At 37.4% G+C, this 14,916-nt stretch overlaps 1 protein-coding gene across 15 annotated transcripts in view; it reads left to right on the forward strand.

Annotated features, from left to right (window-relative positions):
• NAALADL2 (N-acetylated alpha-linked acidic dipeptidase like 2) overlaps nucleotides 1–14,916 on the forward strand; it is a 625,547-nt gene that overhangs the window by 41,501 nt on the left and 569,130 nt on the right. The window contains exon 2 of one of the 15 annotated variants that reach the window (XM_087965356.1): nucleotides 13,712–13,761. The exons of the other annotated variants lie outside the window; for them this stretch is intronic. The gene's annotated coding sequence lies outside the window, so the exon portion shown is untranslated. The remainder of the gene's footprint in view (nucleotides 1–13,711; nucleotides 13,762–14,916) is intronic. 15 annotated transcript variants of the gene reach the window in all.

Genomic DNA, 14,916 nt, shown 5'->3' on the forward strand with positions numbered 1-14,916 from the left:
TTCTGTGGCTGAAGATTTTTCCAAATTGAAACTCCAAGCAAGCCAAATCACACCTTACCACTTCCAAATCAATCTGGAAAGGCAAAATTAAATTGTGCTACCTTCAACTTTCAATTCTTCAACTCAGAGTAGATCGGGGTTAATTTGCACATCTCTGCTAGACCTATTAAAGATATTACGAAGGCGGTTTAAAAAGCTCTGTATAATCTATATACTCACTGTTGCCAAGAAACTCTCCCATATTTAGCATTTTATTTTAAAGGCTGAAATATTTTCCAGTTATCCAGTCTTACTTATAAACTGCTCTTATAAACTGCACTTACTTATAAAAAGGGGAAGATAAAAAATTTATGGAACGGCATGAAGCTCATATAAACAAAGCATCACAATTATTTGTTAAGTGGGTTAGAATCTTGATCTGAAAAGCATTTCTGGTCACAGGCTGGCTTTGGGGGGACTGTGTAAGAGTGGGAATAGACAAGAGAGGAAAATCAAGGCAATGAATTAAATTAGCTCAGAAAACCAAGGAGTAAAGTCAATCTATTACTCTATCAAAGCAATTTTTTTTACTGTTTCTGATGTCTTAAAGAATCTACCTACATGCTGCAATTCCAGGCTCAGCTGGTTACACTGAGAATATCATCATTGATTGGCTTTTTGGAGTAGACACCATGCAAAATCGCTGGAAGGTCGGAGGAGAATGTTAAGTTGTTATCACCAACAAGTTGTGATGTTGTAATTTATAGTACTATATTGTCCCTGAGATAGTTAAGTTGGATTTGAAAATACTGCCAGTCTTAATTCATCATGCATCCCCAGAGATTATTATTAAATTATATCTCTAAGGTATTGAAATATATGTGAAGTAAGTGTATCAGATTAATTCATTTTGCCTGAGTGAAATTACAGATAGCCCTCAATTTACAACTATTCATTTAACGACCATTAGAAGTTATAAATGGTGCTGAAAAATTAATGGCTAATCCACACACTTATAACAACACAGCATCCCATGTTCAAAATGAGGGAAATTGGCAATTGGTTTACAATGTCTGCAGTGTTGTGTGATTTCCATTTGCATCATTGCCAGGGAGAATTCAACAAGCAAGATCAACGGAGGGGAGGAAACCATATTAAAAACTGTGATTTGCTTAACAACCAAAGGGGGGGGGTGTCTTAAAAATTGGCCATTATTCTTTGCTCCAGATTCCTAGAGAAGGAAAACAAAACAAAACATATTTCGCAGACTTTTTGCAACTTGACCGGTTCAGAGCCAAGCCGAAACTGCTCGGACAATTTCTCAGAATTTGCACGTTTAACCTTTCCTTAAAAAAAAAAAAGGTTGTATTGATTATTTTCTTTGTAGAATTATGGAATGCTGTTAAAGCTGCAGAATGTGAAACTGTTGTGGTTCGCCGGCAGACAGCGGCAGAGTCGGACAGTGAAGAAAGGGAACCAGTCAGGGAGTCTGAAGAGGACTTGGACGAGGGTCCTGCATTCGATGCAGGGATGGGGCTAGGGCCATCTGGGAGTGGGGTGCTGCCTTTGGAGTCTGGCAGCAGCGAGGCAGAGGACCCAGGGGAGCCTGTTCCCAGTGCCCGTGTGTGCAGAGCTGTTAGAAGGTGAGAAGTGCTGAAGCAGAAGGAGTAAGGTGAGAACTGCTGAAGTAAGGAGTAAGGCTGGGAGGTGATTGCCCCTCCCATAAGGGATAAAAGTCAGCTCTCAATGTTGAAAGCTTTGCAGGAAGCAAAGCAGTTCAATAGATTCTCCTTGAAGCTCTGTGTATTCTGGTCAGTTTTTTCTGGGACTTTGGGTTGGTTTATGTTATAATTAATTGGACTTCTGGTTTTTTTGTTTTTTTTTTTGGCAGCATTCTACAGCACTGAAAGGTATGTTCTTATCTGGGGGAATTGTTTATAATTAGTTTTGGCTGAGAATGAAAGTAATTCCCAGCGTTGTGTTAAAATAGGTTTTGCTTTTAAAATAAGTTTGTGTTTCATTAAGTGTGACGAAGCCTGGGTCAGAACAGGAACAATGTAAAATGGCAGCCATCATAAGACCCACCCCCCTCCATTTAGCTGTTGTTCTTTTCAATGCCATCAACATAATTTGTGCATTCATCACCATTCAGTTGGATTTCTTCAATTCATTTTACATGGAGTTGCAACCTAGAAATTGCAGGTGCAAGTATAAAATGCAACACAAGATTATTGACAGGAGACCGTCAACACGGAAGTAAGCTATATTAATGTCATTACATTAGTTGCCAGTTGGCTTCTGATAATAGAAAGTTCTGGTCATTACCTTTGAAACCTAAATGGTGCAGCTTCAGGAGACACCAGGCAATGCCGTCCCAGAACTGAATGTACCTATAAGAACTGATCAAGCAAGAAATGGCCTCACAAATGAAGGCGAATATACGTGTCCCAGGCAGTGGTGGGATTCAACATTTTTTACTACTGGTTCTGTGGGCATGGCTTGGTGGGTGTGGCATGGCTTGGTGGGCATGGCTTGGTGGGCATGGCAAGGGAAGGTTACTGCACAATCTCCATTCTCTCCTCACCCCACTAACCTGCTTTCCAGCTCCGTTCTCCTGTGCAGGGCAACAAAAGAAGAGCCAGCTGATCAGCTGGGACTCGGGAGGCAGCGAATAGATGGGGGCAGGACCAGTCAGAGGTGATATTTGCTGGTTCTCCGAACTACTCAAAATTTCAGCTACAGGTTCTCCAGAACTGTTCAGAACCTGCTGAATACCACCTCTGGTCCCAGGATAATATTGCAGGATCTAATCTGGGTTGATCACAGGGACCAGAGGTTTGTCTTGCAAACTTCCAGACTTGTGCTGAAGCCCATTCTCTGGGAACTTCTCTCTAGCAGAATGTGCTATTCTACGTGTAATATTTAATATTAATTATATGAGTAGTATTAAAATACTACACATAGAATAGCCCAAAGCACACACTCTGCTAGAGAGAAATTCATGAAATCCTCTAGGGCATTGGTAAGACCACTGCCCTTCTCTTTAATTGTCCCCACCATATCTCATCCCACCTCAAATTATAGTACAGTTTCCACCCTACTTCAATTCCTTGAAGAGATTGAAATTGTTTTATTTCAAATCATTCTTTTTAGGTCCCAAATCACTAAGAGTACAATTTCTAAGGTTTTATTGGTAGCTGAACTTTCTTTTTTTTGTGTGTGTGAGACCATTTGGGGATATTTTGATATTATTCTGATTTACCTATATATATTATTATGATTTTCCCCTTTTTTCTTATTGTTGTACACGGTCCAGAGTCCTTTGGGATTGAGCCAAATCATAAATCCTGTTAATAAGCAAAACAAGGAAAATAAAGAGGACACTGTGGTATTGCCATGGCTAATGATGATACCTGATTTAAAGAAACTGTTGTGGTTTTTTTTCTCCCTTTGAATAAATTCAGGGAAATGACTTCCAGGTGTCTGCTCTTACAGGCCTTTTGTAGTCTTCAGGAACAACCCAGCATCCCATAGATATAAGATCCAGATAGGATAGACCCAGTGGTGGGATTCAGCCAGTTGGCACCACTTTGGGAGAACTGATTGTTAACTTTCTAGGCAATTTGCTGAACTGGTTTTTGGAAGAAATCATTAGGGCAGAGAACCGGTTGTTAAATTATTTGAATCCCACCACTGGATAGATCTACAACCCTCAATGAGAGATGTCTTGGACATCAATAATCTTAGCTGTATTCCCTTATTGGCTGTGGAATTTTAAGGAGATATTTCAGATAAAAAAAGGAAACATGCTGGCATTTCTGTATAACCAGATTGAAATCTCCAAGTATCCTTTGTGTCCAGTATTCTAGAGTGTGAGACTGCCTGTCTAAGATAAGGGAAAGCTAAGAACAGGCAGTGGGAAATTATACTGAGGAAAAAGGAAGAGTAGAGATGAATAGTTTTCTGGCAAAATTGGTACTACTTTTTACTTTCATAATAGCCTTTTACTTCTGTGATAGCCTGTGAATGAGCAAACATCCTACAGCAAATATTTTATAAGCCCATACTGTATCTTATTATGTAAATATTATGGCAATTGATCTACAAGTTGGGAAGCAAAAAATTGTCTCAGTGGTGCTTTTTCAAGAGGCAACTGGACCTTCTGGTTTTTCTTTGAAGTTGTTTCACTTCTCATCCAGAAGCTTCTTCAGCTCAGAGCTGAAGAAGTATCTTGGATGAGAAGTGAAACGTCTTCAAAGAAAAACCAGAAAGTCCAGTTGCCTCTTGAAAAAGCACCTTTGGGATAACCATGACCTGCATGGTTGAGAATCTCCATAGACAATCACAAAAATTGTGATTTGTTTTCTAGAGTATCTTGGGTAAACCTACTGAATACACTTTTATCACCTGAAGAATCGGGAATAATTTCTTAACTTTGTGTGAACTAAGAAATGTGTCAACCAAGATAGTGTATGCTTCAAAAATAATTCAAAATATTGATTCCCACCATTAAAGTTAATGTGACATTTAAAGCACCTGCATCTTTTTCTCAGCCTGGAAAAAAGAGAGCTTGTCTTTATGAATAACAAAGAAGTGTTGTACTTGTACTTGTGTGAGATTTAAAAGACATTTGAATCATTTTCATAATAAAGTTAGCCCTACTATCATAGGTATTTTGAATATTAGTACGCTAGTTAGTCCAAAGATGTTCCTGTCTCTGTGAATGCCAATTGACCAATCATAGTTTAAGGTTGACTGGGAAACTTAGACCAGGCATTAATATTTTGTTAGGGATTTGCAATCTGTAATTAAAGATAATCATGGATTTGGAAGGTTTCTGAATCAATTAGCCATAGGTAGAAGTATTGCATTTAAAATAAACCACTGAAACTGGAATAGTGAGCAGATGGATGAAGTTACACAATTTTCTCCATATTTATTGTATGTCCATGTTTTTTCTTGCTCTAATGCTTCTGAGAATCGAACAAGATGGAAACCTTGAGATCATATTGCTGAAACAATATTGATGAAAACAAAACGATATTGATGATCTTTACAAATCTTTACAATCCACTTAACTTCAAGATCTTCAACTTTGATCTAGAATTGTAAGAGACCAGTTTGCCTAATCCTCTACTCTTCCCATTCCTATAAAAGACAAGCATCTCTCTTGCTTCTGGAATTGGTTGGTTTCATCATTAAAATGCTACATAATTTCAGGACATTGTTTTTTCTAATATTAAAATGGAACCCGTTTCAGGAAAACCTGAAACTTAAGACCACAGTTCCATCTCTTCTGTTCTGGAGTGACATAAATAAGTTCTTGATGTGTGTGGCATCTTTTATAGAGAGACGGCAACTCAGATCACACTTTGCTCACACAAGTATGAAGCTGAAAGCACCAGCCTGAAGATGGCAAGTGGGACCTTGTTGAAACGTCGCCAAGATACTCTCAATCTTACACGGGAAAAGACCTGAACATGCCAAGACCAGCATATATATTTGCTTTCTTAAGTTTTCGCGGGTATCTATATGTATGGTATTCAGCTTTGTTCAGGTATTTTCCCACATCATTATAGTTGTGCTTTTAAAGTTGTAGCGATGTTTCAGCAGAAACTCATCTGCCATCATCAGGCTTGTGCATTGTGTTTGTCTGTGAGTCAGACTTTCACAGCTGTTTCTGTTTTAAATTTGGTGCTAGCCTACTGCTGTGCCAGAAAGGATTTTTTTTTCATCCTGATTGGTTGGGAGTCTTGGTCTGTGTTTATTGGTCCTGGAGTTTGCTGTTTTCTGCTTGATTGGTGTTTCTAATATCTTCTGTCTGTTTTGTAGCATTTTTTGATTGGCTGGCAACATTGTGTTTCCTGTATTGGAGGCTTCTAGTGCGGTTTGGCTTCAGGTAAAAGGACAGCTATCATTTATTAGGAAGCTAGGTTTCATCTGGTTGCCTGGTTCACTCAAGTCCAGATAAAAGAAACCCTAGAAATCATCAAAAATAAATACCAACCACCCAAACACCTCATGGAACTAGCAGAACACTGCTTAACCAACACATATTTCATATACAAAGGACAAAGATACAAGCAAATTGAAGGAGCCCCTATGGGATCACCACTGTCACCCATCATTGCAAACCTGTTCATGGAAGAATTCGAATCCAGAGCCCTAGCCAATGCCACCCACAAACCCAAACTATGGCTAAGATACATCAATGACACATTTGTTATTTGGCCCCATGGAAAAGAAAACCTGAACAAATTCCTAACACACCTAAACAGCACACACCCAAAAATCAAATTCACCATGGAAACAGAAACAAACAAATAACTACCATTCCTAGATGTACTAATCTACAAAAAAACAGATGGCACACTGGACACACCATATACAAGAAGAAAACACACACCAACTGCTACCTCAATGCCCAATCCCACCACCCCCCAGAACAGATAAACTCTGTGGCCAAAACATTAATTGCCAGAACCAAACACCTGGCAGACAAGACACACATAAAGACTGAACTATGCACCCTGACTAAAGTATTGACAGCCAATGGCTTCCACAAAAGCAAAATCACAGGCCTGATCCACAAAAACACACTGAGACATAATGGAGACCCAGAAGATGAACAGACCTATGGAACAGCTGTCCTGCCCTACATAAGAGGTACTACAGACTAAATCAGTAAGATGCTACACAGGCATCTGATCAAGACTGCCTTCAAAACAGACAGAAAAATAGCAGCAATCCTAAGAAACCCCAAAGATAAAATTGACCTGGAAAACCAAGGCATATATGAAGTCCCCTGTGCATCATGCCCTGCCACATACATTGGACAGACCAATAGAAGAATAAGTACCTACCTGGATGAACACAAAAATGCAGTAAAAAAGCTGGAACACACTTCCTAACTAGTCCAACACATGAAAGCCACAGGTCATAGCATCGACTTCAATGGCACCAAAACCCTAGCCGCTATAGAAAACCCCAGCTACAGAATTATCAGAGAAGCCATAGAGATTGAAAAAAGACCTGAAAGCATGAATAGAAGAGATGACTCCACCAGACTGTCAATTATCTGGAAGCCTGCACTCACAAACAAAAAAATCTCCACACCACAAGCCAAGCAAACACCTGGGCACAAACAGACCCCCCCTTGATACCTCCAGCTCTAACACACCCCAACCAGGCACCCAGGTGAAACCTAGCTTCCAAATAAATGATAGCCGTCCTTTTATCCGAAGCCAAACCACACTAAAAGCCTCCAATACAGGAAACACAATGTTGCCAGCCAATCAAAAAATGCTACAAAACAGACAGAAGATATTAGAAACACCAATCAAGCAGAACACAGCAAACTCCAAGACCAATAAACACAGACCAAGACTCCCAACCAATCAGGATGAAGAAAAAACCATTCTAACACAGCAGTAGGCTCGCACCAAATTTAAAACAGAAACAGCTGTGAAAGTCTGACTCACAGACAAACACTATACAGAAGCCTGATGATGGCAGATGAGATTCTGCCGAAACGTTGCTACAACTTTAAAAGCACAACTATAATGACGTGGGTAAATACCCAAACAAAGCTGAATACCGTGTGTGTGTGTGTGTGTGTGTGTGTGTGTGTGTATGTGTGTATAGATGTGTGTGTGTGTGTATGTATGTATACAATCTTATACTAGTTAAGAATAATTAAGTGAAATAAATCAATGCAGTTTTTTTTTTAAAAAAAAACAACAATAGAATCATCACTTAATTTAAGTAGGAAAATTTTGAGCGCAGCCTTTTTTCCCCATTGAAATAGATATGGACAATGGCTCCAGAGATCTCAAGGAATTACAACACTTCACAAACTTCCTATTTTTCTTCTTTCCAAAGTTTCTATTGTCTTTAATTGCCTTTCTGGAAATATCCTTAATTGTAATCCCATGCACTTTTAGTCATTAAACAATACCAACAGAGCTTCATAAGAAGATTAATCCTGTCAGTTTCCTGTAAAATGCTGACACCTGCCTAATTTCCATTCCTTTTTAAGAAGAAGAGTGAGTAATTTTTCAAAGGATCATCTTGGAGCTTTCCTGGAAACGTGTTCATGACAATGGACTCGTTGGAAGATGTCGCTTACAAATAGCTGTCAGTCTAAAATAAGTACTTCTGGAGTTCCTGCAGCTTAAGTAGGTTTTTACCTTATTAAATGGATTGCACAATTGCATTATGGAAGGAAATTCCATTGCTAGATTGCAGAGAGGCAAACTCTTCAATAATATCACAAATTCACTTTTAATTTGAAACATATATATTTTCCCACTACCTAAGACAACAACTAAGGAATAAATTATTTTAAAAAATGTTTTTAATGGGAGCACCTTTTATAGTTTTCCTGAAAGTTGTGGAAGGTAGTCCAGATTCCCAGCTGAAAGGCAGTGCATTCCAATAGAGCAAGAAATAACGAAATGTAGATAGTTTGGTTGGCAAAAAAAGAATTAAGGCAGCTCCTCCCAAGGAGTTTTCAGAGCATATTCTTAATGATATAAGTTGCTTACTTTAATTTGGCAAAGTGAGGAACAATAATGGAAACTGTCCAGTGATCCATACACTTTAATTCCAAAATAAAATACATTTACTCCATTAGAAAACTATTTATTATACAAATCAGCAAACTAACCATTTTCACTATTTCAAATATATTCCTTAGGAATAGTTAAAACATTTGATTCTCTGGAATTACTATTTTTAAAACAAGTGCTAAAGAAATCTAAATTTGTACTGGCTTTTGAAATGCAATTTTGAAAGACATTTATGAATAACTACAGTAAAACTTGGATAAAAGGTGTGAGTAAAAGTTTCTATTATGAAAGTGGTGATCCCATAGGGAAACTTATGGAATCACTACTTTCAAGACTTATAGCAGAAGTTGTCATGCTACATCTAGAAGCCATAGCACTTCTACAAATACAACTAAAAATATGGATCAGATAGGAGGATGCCACCTTCACCATAAGAAAAAAGGAACCATCAATAAACATTTTTAAAGGAATATAATTTACTAGAGAAGAAGAAAACAATGAATTGCTACCTTTTGTGGATATCCTGATCAGTAGAGACCACAATGGCAAACCTGAAATGCAAGTTTATAGTAAAACCATCCATAATAACCAGGTGCTCCACTACCAAAGCAACAAATCAACTCCCTCAAGAGCAACTATGTAAGGACTTTATTTAGATGAACCCAAACACACAACAGCAACCCAGAACAGCAGAAAAAGAAAATAGAGCATCTTCACAACATATTCCAACAAAATGGATATCCATGTAACTTTATCAAAAAGTCCCTGATCACTCAACCCAATGTAGCACAACCAACCCAAACCCGAAAAAGAATTACACTGCCATTCATCCAGAATATCTCAGAAACCACCAACAGTTACATGGAATCAGCCTAGTACACAAGCAACTAACAGTCCTTCAAAATATCATAAACAGACCAAAAGATCAAACAACCCCAGAAAAAAAAAAAACCAGGACTGCAACAACCACTATGTAGGACAAACAGGCAGAAGACTGGCAGAACACATCCATGAACATCAACTAGCACTCAGAAAACATGATGGAAATTCTTTAATTTCACAACATATAGACAGATTTAACTATTGATTCAATTGGGAAAATGTGACCATCCTAGATCAAGCCAAAATGCCAGATAATTTCTAGAAGTCTGGCACTCTGACAAATCAGCCATCAATAGACATAGACATTAAGAACATATATACCCTGCCAACAAAAGTGTATATAGTCAAGGCTATGGTTTTCCCAGTTGCAATGTATGGCTGTGAAAGTTGGGCCATAAGAAAGGCTGAGTGCCAAAGAATAGAGGCCTTTGAACTATGGTGCTGGAAAAGACTTCTGCAAGTCCCTTGGACTGCAAGGTGATCAAACCGGTCAGTCCTAGGGGAGATCAACTCTGACTGCTCTTTAGAAGGCCAGATCCTGAAGATGAAACTTAAATACTTTGGCCACCTAATGAGAAGGAAGGACTCACTGGAGAAGAGCCTAATGCTGGGAACGGTTGAGGGCAAAAGAAGAAGAAGGGGATGACAGAGAATGAGGTGAATGGATGGAGTCACTGAAGTAGTAGACGTGAGCTTAAATAGACTCCAGAAGATAGTAGAGGACAGGAAGGCCTGGAGGAACATTGTCCACGGGGTCGTGATGGGTCAGACATGACTTCGCAACTAACAACAACAACAATAGACTATAGAAAGAAAACAAGCAAGCTCAGAGAGCACCAAGGACCCCTCATGTTCACCTGAGTTACAAATATTCTCATTTGTTCTTTTATGATTTAAGAATATTAACAAATCTAGCATTACCTCTATTATTCAAGCTAACTATAGAAGCATTGGCAAAAAAACTTTGATACAATAATGAGATTTGTGACATAAAATTGGACAAGAAATATATTTTAAATATGCTTGCAGATGATATGGTTCTAACTCTGTCAAATACCTCCCAATCATCCTACAAGAATGAGTTCAGGTTATCCAGTTTATTAGAATAAGTCTCAGATAATGTTGTTGTCTGAATACTTTTAAATACCTGGAATTAATTATAGCAACCAGACTTCTTTCATGTGTGATGATAAAAATTGCTCAGGGTTGGTTTCTCTGGAATGGATTACAAACCCTATAGTATAATAACAAATAAAATTAAATAAATTGATCAGATATAATTTAAAATCCCATTGAGTTTGGGAGTAAAATCAAAATTACTTTAGAGCTAATACTTATACAGAGATATATCTATGCTAATATTTTTAAGTTACTCCAAGTAGATTGATAGGATATTAAGATTTTAATGGAAAATAACATTTTTTACAATTTAAATTATAGCTATAGATTACATTGATTGTGATGAGAGTGATGACTTTTAACATCTGATTTTCAGCTTTATTACAAGGCATACATTTTGACTTCAGTTTCAATTATGGGCATAATAAGAAAGTTACTATATGATTCCTTTGACATCAAGACAGAGTTTGGGCTATGTATTATCTATTGCTCCATTATATTTCTCATATTAAGATTGAAAAAGAAACCGCTTGGAAAGTATTAATAGAAGCATAATTTCACCTCTTTTTCCTCTTATAGACTTATAGATATACTGTGCCTCAAAGAAATAATTCCAGTTTGAAAATTGTTTGCAAATCATGGACAAGCATAGAATTAATATTATAGATCTTCTTATTTCAAGCAGTGTCATTGTTTGCAATTTTAGGCAATCCATGCTATTTGACACTGCAAATAGCATGGATTGCCTAAACTTGCAAACAATGGTAGCATATTCATTTATCTCTTGATTTCAAATTTGACCCAATTACTTTTACCAGCATCTAACACTGATTAATTACTATCAGTTCTGAAGTAGATTTTCAGTGATTTTCCGTCTATAGTATTTATATAAATAATTCAATGATATCCCAAAAGTCAATTTTAGCTCTTTGCATGTTGCTTACAGGATTAGAATTTTTATTAAGGTAGACATACGGATATAAAAATATAGAGTTTTAGATAGATAATATATAGACATAGAGGATATAGATTATAGATATAGATGTTATTAAAGAATAAAAAGGAGAATAACATTTTGGTATACTCATGAGAGATAAATACATCATTAGTAGGATGTAAAAAGATTTTGCTGAAGCACACAATATATCTGCAACCAAAGTTGATAGCTGTTATGATATTGGAGGACTGGATTTAAATTTAAAAGATACAGTCCTGATTGGATAAGGAATTGGGAAATTTGAGAAGGAAGCTGAGTGATGAAGAGATGGCAATATATTTTAACCTATACCCTAATGGTGAAAACACCGTTAAGGAGAAGGTAAAAGAAAAATTATCATGGTTGTTAGTGAGTGGAAATCATTGTGGGCTGATCAGATATCATGAGGATGGTGAGTTAAGCTAAGTCTAAGTTTTAGAAAGAGTATGGTATAGGTAGTTCTTGAATTATGACTCTTTGTTTAATGACTCTTCAAAGTTGCAGTGCAGAAAGAAGTGATTTATTATGCACTTATAACAGTGGTGGTATTCAAATTTTTTTACTACCAGTTCAGTGGGCATGGCTTGGTGGGTGTGGCATGGCTTGGTGGGTGTGGCAGGGGAAGGATACTGTAAAATCCCTATCTCCACCCTACTCCAGGGGAAGGATATCCTGCAAAATCTCCATTCCCTCCCCACCCCACTAACCTGCTTTCCAGCTCCGTTCTCCTGTGCAGGGCAACAAAAGAAGACCCAGCTGGGACTCTGATGAGCTGGGACTTGGGAGGCAGCAAATAGATGGGGGCAGGGTCAGCTGCAGGTGGTATATACCGGTTATCTGAACTACTCAAAATTTCCACTACTGGTTCTCCAGAACCTGTCAGAACTGGCTGAATACCACCTCTGACTTATAACCATGCAACATCCTTGTGGTTATGTGATCATGATTCAAGTGATTGACATATATTGAAGATGGTTTCAGTGTCATATGATCACAATTTTCAATTTTCTTGAGGGCTTCTGATAAGAGGGAAGCTAAATCCACTTAATTACTGTGTGATTCGCTTAACTTTCATGGTGATTTGCTTATTAATGACAGTGGAACTAGAACATCTATTTCTTCCTTCATTTAAAGATCTCTGTTGTAGTCATTAAGTGAGACATGATCAGCAAAAAGATTGTAAAATTGGGTAACATTTACTAACACTTACTAGCATCACTTAGTGGTGGAAATTCCAGTTCCAATTGTGGATGTAAGTCAAGAACTTCCTGTAACTCTAAAATCTGCATCTGTTTCTACTTGCCTTTTGTGCTAAACAAATATTGTTGTAAGTATAATAAAAAGTCTACACTACCTCTTTTTGACATTTTTCAACTCAATCTTTCTATTATTCTACTAAGCAACCATTTGGCTTCATGTCTGATTTTTTAAACTCCAATTTTATTTTGGATCTGCTGTTTTTTTTTTTTTAATGTAGAAATATTTTTAACCTCTTCCTTCATTTAAAGATCTCCGATATAACTATGCACTGAACTGTGGTCTTGGTTGGCCAACTAACTGCAGGGAAACCAAAATGCAGGTCAGGAAATGACTGTTGTTAAACATAGGTTTAAATGCCTTAAAGTTGGTGCCATCATACACCTTACATTTTTACCTGTGACTATTTTATTGTAATCTTTAATCTACAGTCTCCTCTAAGAAGCACAAGAACTTGGCAATATTGAAACCAATGTAGTAAAGTCAATTAAATAACCAAAAAAACCCACCCCTTATTGTTCTTTTTTAAAGGATTTTTCTGCTCTTTTAATTCCCATTAGTCCGGCCAGGTTAGAGGTGAAGCTAAACTTTCCAAAACATTATTGGTTTTTGTGGAAGTGTATGACTTTGGCTTGATTTAGCAAATATTGTCTCTAACATATTAAATGTTGATCCAACTACAATAGCTCTTGCAAAAATTTGTGGAAAAAGAAGTCGTATAATAGTGAATTTGCAGGACTTGTGAAATCTGTGGTTACTGTTATATGCGTCCCCAGGGGTGGGATACGACAGGGTTAACTACCAGTTCGGGATTTACGAGCTTCCCTGCCCGCTGTGAGCCGCACGCCTGTTAATCGTCATTAGCACGCTGCGTGCCGAGAAGCAGCCTTTGAAACAGCCCTCTTTTCTTGTTTTTTTTTAACTGCAGCTGTGCCTCCTTCGGCAGTTGAAGTTGAAAAATCAGGAAATAAAGATCAGGTAAGAGCCCAGGTGGGTAGGTGGGCAAAAACATCATCAGACATAGAACCGGTTCTATGTCTGCTGCTCTTCAGAGCTACCGGTTCTATAGAGGTGGACAGAACCAGTAGACCCCCCCCCTTGGACAAAATGTATAAAAACAATCTGAAAATGACCTTTAATTCCTCCAGCAATTCCTTCTGCATATGCTTAAGGGATCAAAGTTTTAAATATCAGTGTTTTCCTATTCTATTCCTTTTCCTTTTTTTTTCATTCCTTGTTCACACAAGGACATATCAAAGACAAATGTAGCAGATTTCATTCCATATTCATTTTTGTGATCAGAGTCCTAATGAAAATGTATTCTCATTTTAATTACCAGTACTGTTTCTTTTCCTTTTGCACCTGGCTTGGTAAATTTGAAGAATACACTTATTATGTCTGGAATACTCTTCCTGACTCTGTGGTTTGTTCCCCAAACCCCAAAAACTTTAACCTTAGACTGTCTACTATTGACCTCACCCCTTTCCTAAGAGGTTTGTAGGGGGCGTGCATAAGCGCATCAACGTGCCTACCGTCCCTGTCCTAGTGTTTCTTTTTTATTTTTCTTATATGTACCCATTTCATGTATTCATAACTATGTATATACTTATACCTATTATCTTGTAAGCGATTGACAAATCAAATAAATAAATAAATAAATAAATATTTTATTTTTTTTACTTTAGTTGAACCTTTAATTAAATCCAGCCTGGTTCACTATCAATACGAGCAATGGTATGGGTAGATTGCACTCATAGTAAAAGCTTCTTGAGATTATCCAGTCTATATAGCAGAGTAACTTTTACTTCTGAGGTGCCTTATGTGGAGCTTTAATACTAAAAGCTACCAGCGTCAAGATTGGGCATCTCTGAGTAGATGTTAATAAACTGCATGTTACAACAGATGAGTTGTGGAACAGTATCTCAGACTCAGGACTATTTTACTGTTTAAACTACTTCTATTTCCCGACCCAAATCAAATGAATTTAAGGGGGCGTGCATAAGGGCACCAACATGCACACAGTCCTTGCCCTATTGTTTCTTTTTATTTTTCTTATGTGTATCCATTTCATGTATTCATAACTATGTTTATACTTATACCTGTTAACTTATAATCTCTTGACAAAATAAATAA

This window comes from Notechis scutatus, chromosome 4 (genome assembly GCF_049901735.1).
Source record: "Notechis scutatus isolate UNSWTSFEM ecotype Mainland chromosome 4, rNotScu1.2, whole genome shotgun sequence".
Taxonomy (NCBI): Eukaryota; Metazoa; Chordata; class Lepidosauria; order Squamata; family Elapidae; genus Notechis; species Notechis scutatus.